This window comes from Panthera uncia, chromosome B4, assembly GCF_023721935.1.
Source record: "Panthera uncia isolate 11264 chromosome B4, Puncia_PCG_1.0, whole genome shotgun sequence".
Taxonomy (NCBI): domain Eukaryota; kingdom Metazoa; phylum Chordata; class Mammalia; order Carnivora; family Felidae; genus Panthera; species Panthera uncia.
The window spans coordinates 25,301,010-25,323,174 of NC_064809.1; the positions used below are offsets into that span (position 1 = coordinate 25,301,010).

At 42.0% G+C, this 22,165-nt stretch overlaps 1 protein-coding gene and 1 pseudogene across 1 annotated transcript in view; one reads left to right on the plus strand and one right to left on the minus strand.

The window, feature by feature from the left end:
- Window positions 1-22,165, minus strand: part of MPP7 (MAGUK p55 scaffold protein 7) — a 295,481-nt gene that overhangs the window by 231,232 nt on the left and 42,084 nt on the right. The gene's annotated exons all lie outside the window — the stretch shown is intronic.
- On the plus strand, window positions 18,801-19,812 carry LOC125919767 (endogenous retrovirus group PABLB member 1 Env polyprotein-like; annotated as a pseudogene).

Consider the following 22,165-nt stretch of genomic DNA (forward strand, 5'->3'; position numbering starts at 1 on the left):
TAAGCATCAGTTATTACTCAAACCTGGGTCATCATACCAGGAAGCTGGCATCAGTTCTCATGCATACAGTCTCCCCGTTAGGGTCCTCCACTTTTCCAGACAACTTGCTACTAGTCAGTCATTGCTCTCTTCAACAGGTAATAGGTAAAAAAAAAAAAAAAAAAAAAAAAAAAAAAAAATGCAAGAACTGTGTCTGTATGTGAAAAGCATCAGCAGGCAAGACTGTCTTCCAAGTTGGTAAAACCATCTCCTATGGGTGAAAACTCAAGGGACACTTAGGACTATCTGAAATCTGAGCAGGCAGATGACATTACAAAGTGAATAATCTCCTGATCAGAAAAGTGACCGTTCCTGACATACCTGTCCAGCAGAAACCCACACACACCTGACAGCTACAAGTGTATACTGATTCCTAAAAAGAGTCTCTTATTTGCATGTCTTTAAAGGTTAGACTAATTTTTATTATGTCTAGCAAAAGGAAAAAAAAAAAAAAACTAAGCTGAGAGGGAGAGATGTACTAAAACGCCGAGGAGAGCGGTCAGCTACAAATGGCGTAAGGGTTGCCAGAAAAAAGCTCATGTGGTTAGCCAGGTAAACGTAAAAAAGAAAAAGGGCCTATAAAAGACAAGGACTCCTACTTCTCTGCAGCCTAAGAAATTGGGCCAGACTAGAGGACTGGATTGATCAGAAAGAGGAAAACAAATAAATTCGTGCTACCACTATCTCAACATCAAGGACACCTGTAAACGTCAAGTAGAAAATGGGTTTGCTAATTACTTCTCCTGACTACTGGGACAGGCCTCTCTCAAGACTTTCAATGAAAAATTCTTCCTCCTTAATCTCTGCAACAGTTACACAAAGTGAACCAAGCAATGTATCCACTTGATAGCTCCACACATCCTTTTAATTATTAAAAAGATACTCTTGCAAGGTCTATGTGAATTATCTTCAGTGCATTCTAATCTCTTTGGATTAAGACAATGACAAGGTCTCAAGAAGATTCTTTTTACTCTCCCCTAAACCAACCTAAGAACATTTCTAAAACCATTAATCTCACCAACTAGCCAAGATTTCAAAGAGAAAAATCACAGCTGTCCAAGTTTCTTAGCAAGATTTTCTTAGCAAGAAAAATTTGCTAAGCTTGTCTTGTGGTTCAAGGGTTGCTTCTTTGCCCTAATCCGTGAAGAGTAATTTGCTATGGAGAGGAAAGAGTCAAGGAAAGGATTTGATAAAAGGTTACCATTTGGAAAGCAGTGACATTATTGTAACAAATGTTTAGATGAGCGAGGGATTACCTAAAACCATTGGGCTTCTGCTCCTAAATACTAATTTTGCAAGGCTATGACAAATATGACTAAATAAATTGGGACTGCATCTTCCTGAGTTAATAATTTGATCCTACTTTTTTGAAAATCAAGGATCCCTAGATTCGCTATACCTTATGTAGTAAATAAAAAGACTAGAGATCATATTTAAAACCTACCAGACAGAATTAACCTTAGTAGCAATAAGTAGTACATAGATAGTCATAAAAGAGATTTACCCTGAAATGAAAACTTGGGCAGATTATATTAACTGAGTAATTGTGCTGCCTACACTCTAAGTAGTTCTTACAGCTGCAAGCATAGGAATGGCTGAGGGAAAAAACAAGGTAAGACCTGCTATCTTACTCATCGCTAGTTCACTGCTGGCTGTAAATCAAGGCAGCCTGCTCAAACACACAAACAACTTAATGACGACCTAAGGGAGAGCTGTTGAATTAATACAATCAGGAAACCCGCACAGAATTAAGGGAGAAACTGTTGAGGCCTCCCATGGAATTGCTATGTTGTATGGATGTGAAAATGATTAGAGAATGGGGGCATGAAGGGGGGAGGGGGGGGAGGGTCCCAGCAGGAATCTGGGAATCAAATATGATACCTGAATTTGTTGTAAGATCGCAACTAGAAATAAATGAATTTTCAGCATTTCCCACCCCCCATTATTCCCTAAATTTACACCGTCATTCTAATACAGTCCACAGGTACTTTGGGGAGTAGGGAGAAGTACAGAAAAGGGATAGAAATGCATTTTTTTTTAATGTTCATTTATTTTTGAGAGAGAGTGAGAGTCGGGGAGGGGCAGAGAGAGAGAGAGGAGGAGACAGAATCCGTAGCAGGCTCCAGGCTCTGAGCCGTTAGCACAGAGCCCGACAAGAGGCTGAAACCCACAAATCATGAGATCATGACCTGAGAGGAAGCCGGATGTTTAACCAACAGAGTCACCCAGGCGCCCCTAGGAATTTATTCTTTCTTAAGTCTATAAATTTATTATTGAAATACTTTCCTAGTCAATTCTATGAATTAACAAAATTCTGATCACAGAGCTCAAGGGATCAGAGTATCCTGATCCAGAAAAATACAGGAGCACTCTCATATTTGTGGGTTAAGTAACTAGGAATATTTCTAATCGTTGGTAGCTATATCCAAAAAGTCTGTGGAGAAGCACTAGGAGAAGGAGAGGAGAGGGATGGTAAATATCACATTTAAGTTCAAGTATGTTACTTCTTTTAAGACTCTATATAAACTATATAGCCTATTGTATATAAACTATTCTATATCAACTATTCTTTGGACTTCAAGGAAGACCCTGAAAATGCTATCTGTACACAGTTGATTTTCTTGCTATGACTATCAGAAGCACACCTAACTAAAGGTCAGCTTAGCACACGAGGACCGTGAAAAGGGAGATTCTGGAATTCGGGACAATTGGGGAGAGCACGTGTAGACAAGGAAGAGGGAGGGCAGTGGTGGCTCACATGACAGGAAGGGGGAGGTGAGGGACTGAAGAGGAATCAGGGGCACGTATAATTCCTTCCAGATGACGACTGCAGGTGCTGTAGCTAAACCATCAGGATTACTGTCTTCCAGGCTATTTCTGCCAATTCCATATACCCTAACGCCTCCCAGGTTTGAAGTTAGCTTAAAAGGAAAAGCGTATTAATTCTAAGGATTCTAATAACAGGCAAATACACCAGAGAAATATTTTTCAGCCTGGATTCTACTCCTAGGACTTTTCACTATATACTTAATTTACATGTGTCTGAAAACACAGATGTACATGAAAACTTAGTAATCATCATTGGCGACCAAAAAAAAAAAAAAAAAAAAAGGTAATGATCTAAAATGTTCTTAAATCAGGCAATGGTTTAAAAACTGGGGGTGCCTGGGTGGCTCAGTCGGTTAAGCATCCAACTTCTGCTCAGGTCATGATCTCATGGTTCATGAGTTCGAGCTCCGTTGTAGGGCTCTGTACTGACAGCCTGGAGCCTGCTTCGGATTCTTGTGTCTCCCTCTCTCTCTGCCCCTGCCCCACTCACATTCTGTGTGTGTGTGTCTCTCTCTCAAAAACAAACATTTAAAAAAAATTTTTTAAATGAATGAAAAGTGGAATAGGGAGGAGAGTTGGAATACAAAATGGAGCTAAATTTTCAGACTGTTTTTTGTACTTTTTTAAATTTCACAAGTCCTTCATTCAAGTCTTACTTACCTAATTAAAAACAAAGAATTATGCATGTTAGGCAATTATTTTTTAAATCAAACAACAATCATGACCCATGATTTCATTACAGGTCTCAAAGCCTATTTAAACTATCATTGTACTTAACACATTTATATAAGCATCTGTGTGTCTTTCCCCTCCATTAAACTATAAATTCCTGAAGAACAAAGATAAATAAATTACCTTCCACATTCCATGCACAGCAATGCTCATTAAGCATATACTGAGTGAACAACTAAATAAAAGTACATCTGACCCAAGGCTACATGTGTAACGACATAGGCACTTGGCTGAAGTCACAATTGTAAGTTCTCTGAGCTATGTCACCCTGACCAACGGAAAGGATAAAAATAGTTCTCAGAAACTGTATACTTTCATAAAGTTCCATAATCCCTTAGAAGATTCTAGGTTTCCTAGATCGAATTTATCCTTCACTAAGACTACCCACAGTAGATTAGAAATCAAATGACTCATCTGGAGAGTTAATTCCACTATGTAAAAGAAGCCAACACAGATCAGTGATACATGTCATGGCACAAATTGTGAATATTATTATTTATCTGGTGCCTGGAAGGGAAATCAAGGCTTGGGTGATATAAATCAATTCTATTTCCCTTATATTCTATAATGATGATCAGGAAACAAAAATATTAGGGAATACTTAGTTAAATAAAGAATTTGTATGAAACTCCCAAAGAAAATCTTCTTAGATTTTTTTCATGAGAAATAGAAGCTTGTTTCTATGAATATAACTTTTTGTACATCAGGTTCTATACTTATACTGACCACATACTGACCAAGACACGGGATTTCTTCTAAATTCCTCATGGACCCCCATCAACAATAAACTTTATTCATACAATGTAATTAAACATTTTAAATCATTTTTATAATCATTCAACAATTTTAATAGGATTTCATATTTCCTATCTTTTCATAAATAAATGCACTTTGTGAGAATGCAAATAGACTTCAAATTCAAACTTTTCATATCAGGTTTTTTAAATTGACAGTAAAAGTCAGTGATTTTCAAGAGGTAAGGGGGAGGAAGGCATAAATTAGCAGAAAACAGAATTTTTAGGGCAGTGACACTATTCCCTAGAATACCAAAATAGTGAATCCGTGTCATTATACATTTGTCCAAACCCACAGAGTGTGCAACACCAAGGGTGAACCCTAATATAAACTAGACTCTGGGGGCACCTGGGTAGCTCGGTCGGTTAAGCATCCGGCTTCAGCTCAGGTCATGATCTTGCGGTTTGTGGGTTCAAGCCCCGCGTCGGGCTCTGTGCTGACGGCTCAGGGCCTGGAGCCTGCTTCGGATTCTGTGTCTCCCTCTCTCCCTGCCCCTCCCCCACTCAACTCACACTCTCTCTCTCTCTCTCTCTCTCTTTCTCTCTCTCTCTCTCTCTCTCTCTCAAAAATAAATAAACATAAAAAAAAACTGTAGACTCTGGGTGATAATCAAGTGACAGTGTGGGTTCATCAGTGTAACAAATGTAGCACTCTGGTGGAATATATTAAAAATAAAGGAGATTACGCATGTGTGGGGCAGAGTGTGTGGGGCAATCTCTGTACCTTTCACTCAAGTTTACTGTAAACCTAAAACTGCCCTGAAAAATAGTTTATTTTTGTTTATTTTTAAAAATTTTTAAATATTTTTTCTTCAAACAAGAATGCTTTTTTAGTCATTCACCCTTTTGTAGTCAATGTTTACTGAACATCATTAGTGAAGACTTTTAATCTAACTTTTCCTAAATTTAATTTTTACTTGGAATTACCAGTAAACATAATACATAATCTCTGCAGTTCTTGAAATTTTCTGTTAAGTTCATTAAGATGTTCCATCTTTAACTTAATAATAACCATCTTCCCACAAATCTACAGAGAATCAGTCACACACCAAAAAAAAAAAAAAAAAAAAAAAATTCTTTTTATATGCAAATTCTTGACAAAACCTTACTTTTGGTGTATTAACACTTAAAGTATGAAATAGCACAGATTGGTATAGTAATCCCATATTCATTAAGAATTTTTTTAAACTCATTGGTATGTTGGTAGTTGTGTGTAAATTACGTTCTTCCAAGAGTCTTTAAAGATTCCCTAGCATACTATAAGTAAATCTTAACCCCTGTTGATCTTGAAATGAAACGTTTTGATTTCATAACCTTCTGGATAAATGTTGTCTCTATGTAATCTTGTCATCAATAGGGCTACTAAAAATATTATTCAGATGTAAAACATTTTAAATTTTCCTCACTAGTTCCTAACACTGTGTTCAAAGTTTCCTGGCAGAGTGGCAAATTAAGCAATTCTGAATTCTAGAATGTATTTGGGCTTTAAGTAAGGAATTGTGTGGCCTTGTAACTAGCTAGCCTCATAAGAGTTCTGAATTCACAATTTTGTTCTCATCTTTAACTCTCACTTTAACCTAAAGTGAGAACATGCAGGGGAGGGGCAGACAGAGAGGGAGAGAGAATTCCAAGCAGGCTCCACACTGTCAGCACAGAGGCCAACGTGGGGCTCGATCCCACGAACCGTGGGATCACTGAGCTGAAACCAAGAATCGGATGCTTAACGGCGCCTCAGGAGTCCTGCTTATTTTGCCCTATCAGACCTTTAAACCATTACAAATCTATAACCAAACACGAACATTTTTGTCTTAAAGTACCAGAATAATCTGCCAGCTACTCTGCTTCATGTAATAACATTCCATGCAAATGAGGCTTTCAGGTTAAGAAAGAATTATCAAGGTACACAAGTCCAAATGTGAGCTCATCTTTTATTACCTAATGAATGCCAAACTCTGAATTTTAGGCCTCTATGTTTATCTTGTTAGTTTATTACTTTCAGGCTTTAATTCAAAAGTGTTTCATTATGACAGGAGAAGTACCTCAAACTTGAATCATTTAAAATAGGAAGAATTTAACGGGACGTTGGTATGTAGTTTCAGAATATCAATTTTTTTTTCCAAAGTATTTTCAGGTTACTTTCATTCTAAGAATGTTTAAAATATTAAGTACAATGGGAAAAGATAAAATGTTAGTTTCCATTTAATTTAAAAAAATCTCAAAAAGTAGTACATTATAAAATTACATTCACACGTAATCAAAACTTTGGGAAAATTACTTTTATAAAGCTCTGAGGTTATTGGTCCCTTGAAATTTTACCAGGCCCCTTAATGAAAGAAATTCAGTTATTTGTTTTTAGAAATAAACATTTTTATTTCTTTAAAAAAAAAAAAAAAAGTCATAAATCTCGTCAAGATCAGTCCGTGGCTCTTGAGTTCAGAAGTCAAGGACAGTAACTGTAGCGGCTATGGAAATCAACAAAATCAATTTATAGTCTACTTAACACTACCTAGTACCGGAGGAAAGAGGAGGAGAAAAAGAACTAGGAAAAAAAAAAAAAAAGCCTTCCAAAGTGGGGCTTGAATGGCCAAGATCTAGAAGAAAAGGAAAACACATGAAGATGTACCCAACATTCCACACTGCTTCCCCCTGAGCACATTCCCAACTCATAAGCAGCAGAGATGCAAGGCTGAGGAGGGAAGCCAGCTGTCACATAGTAGAGGCATTAAAGACAGCCTCTGGCAGTCTCCAGGGCAGACAAAACCTGGAGTTCAGGACAAGTCAGGCGCCGAGGACCCGAGAGGTCAAGACTCCAGAGAAAAGAAAAACACCAAAAAGTGCGTCCAGCACCCTGAGCTACTTTTCTGCTTCAAGTATTCACTGATTCATAAGCAAACAAATGCATGGGGTAAAGAAGCTGAACAGAATGCAGCTAAGAGACTGAGAAGCTGAGCAGAGACAGTCTGTCCCATCAGACAGGAAAGACAAAAATTGGAGGTAGGGGCCTAACAAGGCAGATGTGCACAACTGAATCCCACCAGCTTTCAGTTTGGACCCCTAAAGGACTGCAGCCCATTGAGACCTCTAAAGAACTTCCCCTGGGCGGTAAGGGAAAGCTGGAAATACACGAGGCCTCAGAAAGGGGTTCCCACCCTCAATCAGCTCAACCTCTGAGTGGATTAAGGCGATTCCCCCTATTCTAACTGCCTGTCAGACGCTAAAGGAAATTCTATCATCAGAACCTCTTCAATTTTCCATAATAACCAATATTTAATCAAAAATTACTAGACATACCAAGAGACAGAACCAATGGAAAAAGATGATCGAAAGAAATTCGGAGGTAATCCAGATACTGGAATCATCAGATACGGACATAATTAACCACAGTTTCTACTGAAGAAAATTTAAACCGTGATGGACAATTTCGCCAGCACCAACAAAGTTCCCAAGCGAATGAAATGCACAACCGGAGTAGACAACCACCGAACTTTCTAGTTCATCAAACCTAGATTCAAATCCAAGCTCTACCACCGACCAGCTTTCTTTTCACCCTAAACAGGGAGAATTTTCACAGTAACACTATGAGGAAGAACTAAGTGTCTTGCATAGTGTCTAACATAATAGTCAGTAAACATTAAGTCATGTATGATGGTCAAGAATAGTTATATCAGGATTACCTTGTCCCAGGACTAAGTAATTCCCTGCACACTCCCCCTTCATATAGCAGAGTAATACACTGCTATCAACTCGGTACAGAAGTATCTTTCACGTGAAAAAAAATTACGCCTATTTTTGTTTTGTCTTGAATCACCAATATTGTATTCTGGAACTACCAATACTTTTCTGAGAAAGTATTTTGTAAACAGTAAACAAAAAAAAAAAAAGAAAAAAGTTTATTAACTCCTACTCTGACTCGCTCCCCCAAAAAAGATCGGAGGTACCTTACCGACATATAAACAAGAAACCCGGACTTCAGTTTGTCCCCAGGGCATTGTTTTTCTTTTCCAATGAGAAAAGGACAGACTACGATGGAAGATGGGTACAAAAGTCTCTAGGCAAGACATTACAGTCACGAGACACAGCAGATACCTAAAACCATAACACTTCTGTAGATCTTGGCAATAGTATTTATGCAAGCATTATTTTGCTTGACCCCCAACCCCTTTGATCCTTCCTGTACCAGACCCAAACAACAAGAGGAGGAAGGAAGACCCAGGACTAGAACTCAGTGTTCCTTCCACACTAGCATGCGCATGCGGTCTTTCCGGCAAAGCCAAGCTGACACCACCAAGATGACAGAAAAGTGAAACAAATTTAAAAAATGGTTTTCAGCTATTACTACCAAAGGTTCTGCAGTTTGTCTACATGTACAACTATTTGGTAAGTTTTCGTGTTACTTAGGACAGACTAAATACGTGCTTTTACTCCTGTTTGGTTTACCGAATAACAACTCAATGCAACCAAAGACCCACTTACTGAGCAACTACCAGGCCCGACACTGGAGGCACAGGGAAAAATGACAGTATCCCTGTCGTGAGGAACAATCTGGGGACTGGGCAAGAGAGCTCCACGTGAAAAGGAAGAGTGGGACAAGAGGCTGTGGAGACACGAAGTTATCACTACACTAAGCAGCTATGAGAGGGAAATTAAAGAGAGCAAGTGGAAGTCCGAACAGAACTTCTACTCAGATCGAACGTCTTGGGGCTCCCTACCTGTGGCATCCCACCCTCCTTCCCAGTTTATTATTACTCTTTAAAATACAGCAACTCTGGGGCGCCTGGGTGGCTCAGTCGGTTGAGCGTCTGACTTCGGCTCAGGTCATGATCTCGCGGTCCGTGAGTTCAAGCCCCGCGTCGGGCTCTGTGCTGACAGCTTGGAGCGTGGAGCCTGTTTCAGATTCTGTGTCTCCTTCTCTCTCTGACCCTCCCCCATTCATGCTCTGTCTCTCTCTGTCCCAAAAATAAATAAACTTAAAAAAAATTAAAAAAAAAAATAAAATAAAATACAGCAACTCAAGATTAAACAGAAACAGCTATGTATCGGTAATTTAAATCAGTAGTTTCCAAACTTGGGTCACTTATACCACCACCATTTACATTACATAAAAAACTATTCTTTCACTTAACGTTTTGGTTTTTTTTTAATGTTTATTTTTGAGAGAGAAAGGGCGCACGTGCACACATGAGCAGGGGAGGGGTGAGTCAGCCCGATGCGGGGTTCAAACCCACGAACCATGAGATCACGACCTGAGCTAAAGTCGGACGCTCAACCGACTGAGCCACCCAGGCGCCCCTCACTTAACATTTTGCTTAAATCAAGTTTTGTTTTGTTTTTAACTGAAATGCCCACTTTGGATCCTCCTGAAACAATGAGTTTGATGAGCTAGTTAAGCTTTCTAATATACATGAAAATAAAGGCATAGTGTTTAAAATAAAAATTGTTTTTATGAATAATGCTAAAATAACCCTGCATGTTCACATTTAGGAAACATTGGTATTTTTTTTTAACTCTATTAGCAACTATTTGTAAATTCTTTATTTGTTGTTTTTTTTTTAATTTTTTTTTTTTTTTAACATTTATTTATTTTTGAGACAGAGACAGAGCATGAACAGGGGAGGGGCAGAGAGAGAGGGAGACACAGAATCCGAAACAGGCTCCAGGCTCTGAGCCGTCAGCACAGAGCCCCACGCGGGGCTCGAACTCACGGACCGCGAGATCATGACCTGAGCCAAAGTCAGCCGCTTAACCGACTGAGCCACCCAGGTGCCCCTGTAAATTCTTTATTTGTAAGTAAATATTTACAGCGTTATTATGTGACTACATCAGCGTCAGTTCCTTTTTCTACTTGTGAATTAATATATGCTTTATTACCTAAAAAGTACACAGTTATTTCTGGTGGAAACCCATTCTACTCCAGTCACCCTAGCTCTCCATAATAAGGATGCTCTCTACATCTAATTATTAGTTAATAATCTTAAAGAGTTATACAAATCTTCCTCATGCCTACAGACAATTGCAGATGGTTTTTCCCTTCAATCACCTGCCAAGATAAAGAGATCAAAACATGAAAAAATACCAGATACCACATTTAAACTATGTTCTCACCAAATAGTATCTTCCTTCTGATGCACTTAAAATGAAAAGGAATACACTGTTTTCATTACATGATACGTACAGGATATGTACATGATACATCTGAACTCAGTGTTGAGGTTCATTTTATGCCCAATTCCTGTGAGAGAATTTAAATATTTGCAATTACCATTGCCAAAGCAATTACACTGTAAGATTATTTTTTAATTAGCCTTGTTCCTTACCAAAGCAAATTAATCTTAAGCCAATTCAGCAGACCACAAAGTCAAGATGAATACTCAATTCAATTATCTTTAATCTTTCAACTAAGAAACATTGTTCTTATCTCCTTTAACTCACTACTTCCCAATCCAGAACAGAGCATTTCAGCAGTCAGAAAGACGCATGCTCAGTAGCAAAGCAGATCTTACACAGAGGTGAGAAAACAACAATCAACACTTCCCTTACTTGCAGTGAGTGTGGCTACACTGGGCCATGATTTACAGAAGACCCTGCAAATCACTTAGTAGGGCTGCAACTCCGTGGTGTTTATCACAAAGGTGGCTTTGCACTCCACTGGCCAGTACTCTTTATGGTGGAATATGTCAAAGGCCAGATCCAGAAGGAGTCACTGTCTATACTTCCCCAAGAACTCAAGTAAGGCAAATCACCATCCCTCCCATTATATCCTGGAAATGGTCATCCTTGCATAAAAGTAATCGGATTGGGTCCAAGATGGAGTCGCTCATGCTAAGCCGCATATCAGCAAACCAAAACTTAACTATGTCTCTGTGCCCAGCTCTCCCAGAAAAGGGAGGCCTAGGTCTACCAGTCCACACAAGATACCTGACCTGGATTCCAAGACTTCCCTTAGGTTAAAGCGGGGCTACTTTCCTGCTTTAGAGCTATCAGAAAATGCCCAGTATAACTCCCTTGTTCCTGCTCACTTTGGTCTACAAAAATCTCTTGCCTTGTATAGCTCCTCAGAGCTCCTTGCTCTCTGCCCGATTCATGAATCACTGAATAAGGGGCGCCTGGGTGGCTCAGTCAGGCATCCCGCTTCGGATCAGGTCATGATCTCAGGTCCGTGGGTTTGAGCCCCGCGTCGGGCTCTGTGCTGACAGCTCAGAGCCTGGAGCCTGCTTCGGATTCTGTCTCTCCCTCTCTCTGCCCCTCTCCCACCTGCACTCTGTGTGTGTGTCTCTCCCTCAAAAATAAAAATAAATAAACATGAATCACTGAGTAAAAAGCCAATAAGACCCTTAACATTTACTCAGTTGGATTTTACTCCTTAAGGCTAGGACCATCAGTGAAAAGCCACAGTGCCTGTTCACGGTCAACAACACCTCCCTTCTTTCTCTCCCCTCCGAATCTCTCTCTCCTCAGTAGCACAGGTTCCTCCCTCAGGGAACCCTTGAGTATAGAGAGAGTGGCCATCGGAAACACCCCAACAACAATTATGTGGAATACCCTCCAACTTGTTAAGTGATACTATCTGGTCAGGTGATACACTAATAAATAAGCTTACTCTGTCCTGAGAGAGATTATTAGTCTTACTCCATATTTCTCCCTTTGTAATTTTTGACTCTTAGCAGTAAATCAGGGGGCAACTACCATTATAGCTCAGAAGTCGGCACCGTGCACTGAGCGAGGGACCACTGTCACGGGGCCTAAATTGAGTGCCCTAAAAACCGTCATCTGTGTTGTAGGTTACTATTTCAGTTTCATAAGTAATACTCTCCTTTCAGAAGCCACAGACATTTTGAAATCACAGGAGAACTCCGGACCCTTCTGTCTTCAGAAACATTCACGTGACACACAAAAAAGCTGTGTCTATTCTAGGCAGGCCACGGAGCCCGAAGGCTCTGAAATCTACCCAGATCAAGAATTCTTGCTCCAGTGGCTTGAGAAGGCTAACACAAGGCCACAACGTCACATTTGGAAAGAAATGCCACGAGTCTGCAATCACATGCAAATCAGGAGCAATTATACAATACCATCAAGAAAAACTAAACCTGTTAGTGGCAGCAGCTTGAGGATTTTAGACATTAGGGATGTGATCTGATGGGGCAGAGGAGGAAAGTCACAGGCTACACACACTAGGTTTGCGTAGTCCTCCAAGTATATCGAGAAAACGGCAATTGTTCTTATCAAATATTGGGGGAGGGGAGGTATTATGAAAGAGCCAAAGGCCCAAAAGTGCCCCTCCTATCCTGTCACCACTGTCAGCTGGATCTGTGGCTAGAGTCACATTTTTCTATCAGGGTTTTTACTGGGATGAAGAATGAGTTTGGCTCATGAGACATTTAGAGGCAATCTTTAAATTGGCACTGAAGCATTCCCCTCCTTAGGGTCTGGCTGTGAAGCAAGACCCGGCACCCAGAAGAGAAGGGGAGGGTGCTGGAGCTGGCCCATAAGCCACAGACGGAAAAGGATGGGAGGGGAAGGGTGGAGATGCCAAGTCTAGCCCGGTGAAGGTGACAAGTATAGCCCAGCTCAGCAGCAGACTGAGAAGCTTCAGCCAAAGCAGTGACAAAGGTTTTCTCACTGACCAAACTCAGGGCCTCCTGAATTCTTTCTCAACTGGGCCCGACTTCTGGACCTCCACAGTCCTCTGTGCATTGTCCGATTTTAGCAAGAATCCTTATAGATCAGTTTAACCAGACCCTCTTCCACCCCCCAGGATCTAACTGGGGTCCTCATCCTCCAATGACCCCCGGGTAAGGTCTGACCACCGTGGCCTACCTTCAGCAAGAATCCTGTCAGGTCGGCTGAGCCAGACTCGCTCCCTCGCTCCCTCACCCCCTCACCCCTGATGCTTCCTGTTAGTAATTTCCCATCCGGGGACCTCCACCCGGCTCCTTGGCTATAAACTGCCACGGGCTCACATTCATTCAGAGTGGAGTCCAACCTCTGTCTCACTACAAGACCGCACTGCTGTGGTCCCCACAACCATCACGATGGCCTCCCTTGAATGAAGTCTCCCTTACTTTCAACAAGTCTCAAGAATATTTTTTTAACTGTTTGAATCGTATTTTTTCTAAAGAAAAACAGGAGCAAGGAAAACATCTGACAAATATGGGAAACTTAGGCATGTTTCAAGCAATGGCAGTAAGTTTTCAAAGAGGGTATGTGGCAATGCTGAGGGACAGAAGCAGGAAAATGTTTACGTTTAGCCCAGAAAGCTTTCTGAGAAGGATGAAAATATGTGCTGGTTGCTACATTCTTAAAGGGTCTCATGACTGCCTGTATATCTCACTGACTGTTAATATCAAGCTGAATGATAAGCACCACAGAAATCTTGCAAAAGTAGTTTCATGAGTAGACATTCAAAGAAGACATTTACGATCTAATATTCCCTGCATGTCTCCTCCCCCTTGCACACGAAGCATACAGAAAAATTATAGCCCTTTGTGCCCACGGGCCCTGTCCCCATGCTACTCAAATAAACGTACTAAATTGTACCGTACAATGTCTAAAAAATTCTTTCTTATGCTCCAGATCTGGCTCAAATGAAAAAACAAGTAAGACGATACTCACAGGATCCATCCAAGTTTATAGGTGGATTTCACCAAGTGTCTCTAACATTTGACTTAACCTGGCAGGGTATCTACATTATTCTAATGCATTGTTGTACCCCAGCAGGAAAAAGGTCCAAATTTGGGCTGGGGCACAAGAATTTGTAGATGAGCTGGCAACTAGGGACAGAAATCATTAACCAGTAGGAAGAGACGCTGTTCCCAAGGCTGAGCCCCACTGAACTACCAAGAGGAGACACCTGCCAGGGAAAGAAGAGACCACATGGTCACCTGTTTAGTGGAGGGAATGAACCTCAGTTTTGATAAAATTAAGGAAGTAACCTAGGCAAATGATGAAAAGTCCTGGCTCATTTCAGGGCCATTTAGTAGAAGCAATTCATAAATACACAAATGTAGACCCAACCACACCAGAAGGGATGGCTGTCCTAAATATTCATTTTATGAACCAGTCGGCACCAGACATTCGCCACAAACTGGCAAAGTCAGCCCCAGGCCCTCAAACACCAACCCAGAGGCTGCTGGAAGCGGCCACTGGAGTCTTTAACAGAGATACGGCTCTAAGACAGGAGAACCGAGGGCTAAAACACAGGGCAGAACACAGGCTCAAATATTGGGGGCCGCTAGCTTGGGTCCCCCACACCACCAGGCTATTCAGGGGCAAGAGAAGAAGCCAGCATGAGACAGAAATTCACATAAGACCACTTGCTATAGGTGTGGACACTGGAGTAAAGAATATCCGAATGAACGCTCTCTGCCAGGGTCGTGTCCCACTTACAAGGCACAGGGACACTGGAAAAAGGACTCCCCTCATCTCCAGAGAGTAAGACAGAAACTCATTTTCCAGCCCAAGAGCAACAACCTGAGGAGATGACATGATGGGGCCCTGAGGCTGGTCCGGCTCCTGCGAACATCAAGATGCCCGAGCCCCAGGTCACCCTGGCCGTGGGAGGGAAGTTCGTTGTTTTCTTATTGTTACGGGAGCTACTTACTCTGTCCTGATTCAGCACACCAGCCAGACTCGTCTTTCTAAACCTAAAATTACTGGACTAGAAGGGGAATATCAAACTCGCTGGCTTACGTGGACAGTCCTACTGCAGGGATTTAGAGCAAGTCCCCATTTGTTTAGCAATGCACTCGGTAGACAACTTAGGGACCTTACGTTACCTCAGGGAACAACAGTACAATGTGCCGATGATATTGCAATATGTACCCCACGAAAGACATCTCGGATCATAATTCTACTATTGTCCTTCTTGGAGAGAAGATACTGAGCATCATCTAAAAAGGCTCAAATTTCTAAACAGAAGGTACCATACTTAGAATATGAATCAGAGGCGTCTGGGTGGCTCAGTCAGGTAAGCGTCTGACTTCAGCTCAGGTCATGATCTCGCTGTTTGTGAGTTCAAGCCCCGCGTCAGGCTCTGTGCTGACAGCTCAGAGCCTGGAGCCTGCTTCAGATTCTGTGTCTCCTCCTCTCTCTGCCCCTCCCATGCTCGTGCTCTGTCTCTCAATAATAAATGAACATTAAAAAAAATTTTTTTTTTTAGTAAAAAGAATATGAAATCAACTGCTGGCATCGTTCTCTGTCAATCGAGAGAAAAAGAGCTATAACAGAATTGGGACCTCCTGCCACAAAAAAAAAAAAAAAAAGCAACTCTGAACCTTTTCTGGAATGGCTGGATTTTGCTTTCTATGGATAGCAGGGTTTGGAGTCTTAGTCAAACCTTGGTATGAGGCCACTAAAGGGCCAGATTAAGAGCCTTTAAAATGGAACAAGAAACAACAGGAGGCCTTTCAACAACTAAAACCTAAACTCTCCTAGGTTCTGGTTCTACCAAACTTAGAAAAGTCATTTACCCTATTCACTGCCGAAAAACAGGGCCAAGCCCTAGGAGCACAACCCAAAAACTAAGGCATGAATGGAGACCCGCAGGAAGCAGGACATTTTCCAAAGTCGTTGACAACACGGCCTGAGGACGGCCAGCACGCCTCTGAGCAGTCGCAGCTCCTACGCGACGAGAAGCATCTAAATGTTCAATAGGACAGCCTCTGCCAGTGAGGACTCCTCATCGGGTTCAAGGAATTTTAGAAACTAAAGGCCATCCATCAGTGAATGACAGGGGGCGGACTCACTAAATTGTCAGGCTATACTTTTAGACTCCCCCGATAGTGTTCTCAAAACCTGTCAAACCGTAAACCCAGCATCTCTCATGCCCGGACCAAACCAGGCTACTGTTGTGTCTGAACATGACAGGAAAGAGATAACAGGATGGGTCTCTTCCAGCCGTCTGGATCTAAAGGGTCAAGCCACAGATAATGCCGCGGAAGGCTGATTTACAGATAGTAGTAGTTTTACACAAGGAAGACAGAAAGGCTGGCTCTGTGATTATTAGTTTAACTTCAACTACTGAGGCCAACCCATTACCGACCAGTACTTGAGCTCAAGAGGCAGAACGGATAGGTCTCACTTGAGCTCTTCAGTTAGCTAAAGGCCTAAGAATTAATACATACACAAATTCAAAATATGCCTCCATGCCTGCAGGCATATAGTGCCATCTGGAAGGAAAGGGGATTTTTTTTTTTAAGTTTATTTATTTTGAGAGAGAGCGCAAGCTTCAGTGGCAGAGGGGTAGAGAAATTGGGAGAGGGAGAATCCCAAGCAGGCTACACATTGTCAGCACAGAGCCCAATACGGGGCTCGAACTCACGAACCGTGAGGTCAAGACCTGAGCCGAAATCAAGAATCGGACGCTTAATCGACTGAACCAAGGAAAGGGGATTATTAACTAGTCATAATTCCATTAAATATGGACCCGAAACTGTAACTCTATTAGCAGCAGTTAATCTCCCTAAAGAAACTGCTGTAATATATCTTAAAGGACATCAAAAGGGAGAACATTTAGGATCCAAAGGAAGCAATTTCACCATTTGGGCAGCCAAACTGGCAGCTGGAACGGAACTAGTTATAGGAGTCTTCTGTCGCTCTCTAATCCCTTAAGCACTGTCGTTCCCACTTACACTCTAGGGGACACCTGAGCACTTGGGAAAGGACACACTAAAATGGCCTAGGGTATAAAAATGATAAAGGAAAAATCTCTGCCCCTAAGGAAAATCAGTGGAAATTCGCAAGAGGCCTGCACAAGGCTACTCATATGGGAAGAGAAGCTTTATGGAATTTCACCAAACTGGTATTTGATGGAAAAGGATTAGGAGCATCTTTATTTTTTTTTAACGTTTTTATTTATTTTTGAGACAGAGAGAGACAGAGCATGAGCAGAGGAGGGGCAGAGAGAGAGGGAGACACAGAATCTGAAGCAGGCTCCAGGCTCTGAGCTGTCAGCACAGAGCCCGATGCGGGGCTCGAACTCACAGACCGCGAGATCATGACCTGAGCCGAAGTCGGACGCTCAACCGACTGAGCCACCCAGGCGCCCCTAAGAGCATCTTTAAAAAGGCATGTAGGGGCACCCGGGTGGCTCTGTCGGCCAAACCTTCCAACTCCTGATTCGGCTCAGGTCATGATCTCACAGCTTCAGGACTTTGAGCCCCACATTGGGCTCTGCGCTGACAGAGTGGATCCTGCTTGGGATTCTCTCTCCCTCTCTCTCTGCCCCTCCCTCCCTCATGCTCACTTTCTAGATAGATAGATAGATAGATAGATACATAGATAGATAAGGGCAGGTAAATCTTGTGCAATATGTGCCCAGATAAATCCAGAAGGTACCTTATGACCACTCTCTCTTTTAACACCTGTCCAAAGACATGGGACATATCCTGGGAAAGACTGGAAAATAGGTTTCACACAAATGCCACCTTGTAAAGGATATAAATATTTACTAGTCTAGACAGATACCTTTACTGGATGGGTGGAAGCTTTCCCACGTAAGACAGAAAAGGCTACTGAAGTAACAAAGACTTTATTAAGGGAAAATCATCCCCCGGTTTAGACTCCCTCAACCTCTTCAAAGTGAAAATGGCCCATCCTTTACAGCCCAAATAACTCAACAGGTAGCCTAAGCCCTTAAAATTAAGTATTTTTCACATACACCCTGGCACCCTTAATCATCCGGCAAAGTTGAAAAGGCTAATCATAATTTTAAAAGACACCTCACTAAGATGAGCCTAGAAACACAAGAAAACTGGATAACTCTTTTACCTGTAGGTCTCTTAAGAATAAGAACCACCCCATGGGAAAGTTGAGGGTTAAGCCTTTTTGAATTAATATATGGTAGACCCTTCCTTACCATTGACTTATCCTTGGACCCAGATTATAATAATCTGTTACACTCTTTTTTTTTTATGTTTATTTTTGAGAGAGAGAGAGAGAGAGAGAGAGAGAGAGAGCAAGAGCAGGGGAGGGGCAGAGAGAGAGGGAGACAGAGGATCCGAAGCAGGCTCCATGCTGTCAGCACCCAGAGCCAGAAACAGGGCTCGAACTCATGAACCATGAGATCATGACCTGAGCTTAACTGACTGAGCCACCCAGGTGCCCCTGATACACTTTTCATTTGAGTCTGGATTAACCCATAAAACTCTTAATGAAGCTGCTAATAAAGTACGGCCAAAACTGGACCCTAATGAAATCCAAAATTCTTTGTAAGTACACCCTATGGAACTAGTCTATTTAAAGGACAGGAATTGGTTCTCCTGCATTGTTTGCCTTCCTAAGTGGAAAGAACCTTACAGGGTCATAGCAAGCACTCCCACTGCAGCAAATCAGAAGGCCACTTGACATGGACTCATGTTTCTAGAATTTAACTCATACCCCCTTCAACACAGATGACAATGAACTGACTTGATGAGCCCTCACATTCCTATGAACCATCGGAAGACCTCAAATTCCCCTTCAAACAGCAAGATAGGAAGAAATGAAGGTCTTTTTCTTTCACTTGTTCTCTACACACAATACCTAAATGGTAACTCTTTTCTACAATAGGCACAACAATACGCTGAGCCACAAAACCAATCTTTGTGCTGAGTATGTGTGACTTGCCATCCGTATCAAGCACTTCAGGCCTCCCTTGGTGGGTTTCTCCATGACCAAGTGCAGACTGGCATTATTTACATCAATACATAGCCAATAGGATACATCACCCCAACACCAGCACATATAGGGATATTTCTATTACTAAAAAGAATGTTTCATGCTGGCCTATACACAATGCCACATGGGACTCTCCAGGCCATAAGAAGCCTTTCTCTTATCCTCAAACCATCAACATTGTAACTGAATATGCCAACCCACAGATAGGCTCACAACAATGAATTCCCCAACTACATAGTCCTTCCTATTGATATACCTAGAAAGGATTATAACAAATATCAGATGGATATATGTGGCTTACTCCCACAATAGGACAAATAAACCAAAAGGCCCTTTAATGCTGGGAACAGAAAAACCATACCCTTGATTCATGGCCCAACAGTACTCACCAAATAGGATGGCTCCCCCCAAGAAGACTTTGTACCTTTTTTTTTTTTTTTTTTTTACAGACCATCAATCAATTCTTTTGCTACTGACTGGACAAGGCGACCAGGCATGAGATGGCCAGCACCTAATGGGACACAATGGTGACATGGGCCAAATTTGTGGCCATGGCTTCCACCAGGCTGGACTGGAAGATGTGCTACATTATGGCTGGATGCAGGGCTGTAGCACTAAGACTATCAAAAGTTCAGCTAATCTTCCATAGCTAAGACAATGAAAGACAAGATCCGTGTCCCATGGGTATGACCATCTGATATTTATTTTTCTTCCATCAGTAGATTTAGAAGATGTCATATTGATGAGGAAACATAAGGCAAGCTGACACCCCACAAACCCCCTCCCCCCAACCAGGTGGGATATGTGTGACATTCCTCAGGCACTACTGGCTGCCCAAGAACAAAGGAAAGGGAAAAACCAACAGTTAACTGATTGAGATCACAGTCCTACAGGACAAATCCCTACAGGACGAGTCAATCAGTTTACAAATGTCTTAGTAAACTACAAGAAAAAGGCAATCTTATCAATAGCCTAACCTCCAGAAACCCAGAGAGACTCTATTTCCTAGAGTCCTAACATCACCCTCGCCGCCATGGTGATGTGGGGAATAAAGACAAGAAGAAAACGTAAATAAAATTAAGTTTCTTTGAGAATTTTAAATAAATTCAGCCCATTGAGAAATATTTGAGGTAGGCAGAGTAAAACATTCCTCCAATAAACTCCTGTCTTGTCTTAATGCCTTACTAGAGGGAAAACCACCTTAGCTTAACAATAACAAGGCCTCCAGTATCTTCTGAGTCCTCTTTAGCATATGAAAATCCTTTTGGATTTTACCTCCGTCTCCACAGTATATAATCAGTCACTCTAGACAACTCCAGTGCGGCTCCTTCCGCCCATGGGTCCTGTCCCCGTGCCTTAATAAAATCACCTTTTTACCCCAAAGATGTCTCAAGAATTCTCTCTTGGCCATCGGCTCCCGAAGCCCCCCACCACTCCAAAACTGCATCAATGTGACACACGGAGGCCCTTGCTACATACACAATGAAGGCCTTAAATGACTCTCAAAGTCTCATTACATTATCAATGAAATAACTCAAATGTGTAAAGCAGTTCTACAAAACAGAATGGCATCCGATGTCTTGACAGCCGTACAAGGAGCAATGTGTCCCATTATTAAAGAGGAGGCTTGTGTCTGCATTCCAGATTCTGACAAAAATATGACAGGATTACTGATCGGAAGAAGGAAACCGGTGCTCTTAAAGACCCTACCTTGTCACTTAATGACCGGTGACACTCCTGGTTGGGAGGTGGACTATGGTTCACCCTCGAGAGTCTTCTCACTGCTCTTCCTATTTCCATTATAATCATAATCCTCACGTGTTGTCTCTTTTGCTTTTTTCTCCTCTGTTGCCAAGGTGCATGCAAGCAGTTCCTGACTCCTTCACTCAGCGCACAGATGAGTCTTACTACCTGAAACAAATTCACCCCGATGTCCACTTTGGACTCTAAAGCAATGGCCTTTTCTAATAGTTCGCTGCAGGGACAGATGGTGATGAAGTTTGGTCCATACATTGAGACATCTCTATGACCCCTGTGAGCTTGAAGAAGTCACAGAAGATGAGGCGTTCAACCTTCAACAACCTTAAAGATTTAAGGACCAAAAACTGGTCGGCGGGGAGATGACGAGGGATGGAAGCAGAAGAATGTTCACCGTTAGCCCAGAAGCCTATCCTCTGCATACTTCCCAGATGGATCAAACAAGCGCTGGTTGCAAAGGATCTCATGACTGCCTGTAAATCGCACCAAGTGTTCATATCGAACTGAATGATGGGCACCAGAGAAATCTTGCAAGAGTAGTTTTAGGAGTAGAAATTCGAAGACATTGATGATGTAATACTCCCTGCAAGTCTCTTCCCCCTCAAGCACTCAGCATATAACCACCAGCTTCTTACAGCAAAAACGCACCTCTTTCTGCCCACGGGTCCTTTCACCGTGCTACTCAAACACGCTTACTGAGTTGCACCATAGAACATCTCAAGAATTCTTTCTTGGCCGCTGTGCTCAACGACCCTGAAACAATATTGTGATTGGTAATAAATATATATTTGGTCTTCTCCCTGATTCCTGGCACAGAGCTCCTAAAACCCAGAGAATTTCCTAAGTGATTAAGAGCAATAAAGATGTCTTTTGTTATTCATAGCATTCCACACCCCTTGAAAACATACCAGAGTTCACGTTAATGAGGTGACTTTTAGAAAACCCCTAAGTGTGGAGGCCTGTTGCCAGGGGTAATCAACTAAATGATTAGGGTTGGAACTTTCAGTCCAAACCTGACCTCCAGGGAGGGGAGAGGGGCTAGAGATGGAGTCCAATTACCAAAGGCAGCCCAAAAGAACAGAACGCAGACATGTTCCAGGTTGGTGGACACGTGGAGGTGTGGGGAGAGTGGTGCCCCATGAAAGGATATGGGAGCTCCACGATGCTTCCCCGATACCTTGCCCTATGTATCTCTCCCATCTGGCTGTTCTGAGTTGTATCTTTTTTTTTTTTTTTTAATGTTTATTTATTTATTTTGAGAGAGAGAGAAAGAGTGCGGCATGCCTATGAGCAGGAGAGGGCAGAGAGAGAAAGAGAGAGAGAGGGAGAGAGAGGGAGAGAGAGGGAGAGAGAGGGAGAGA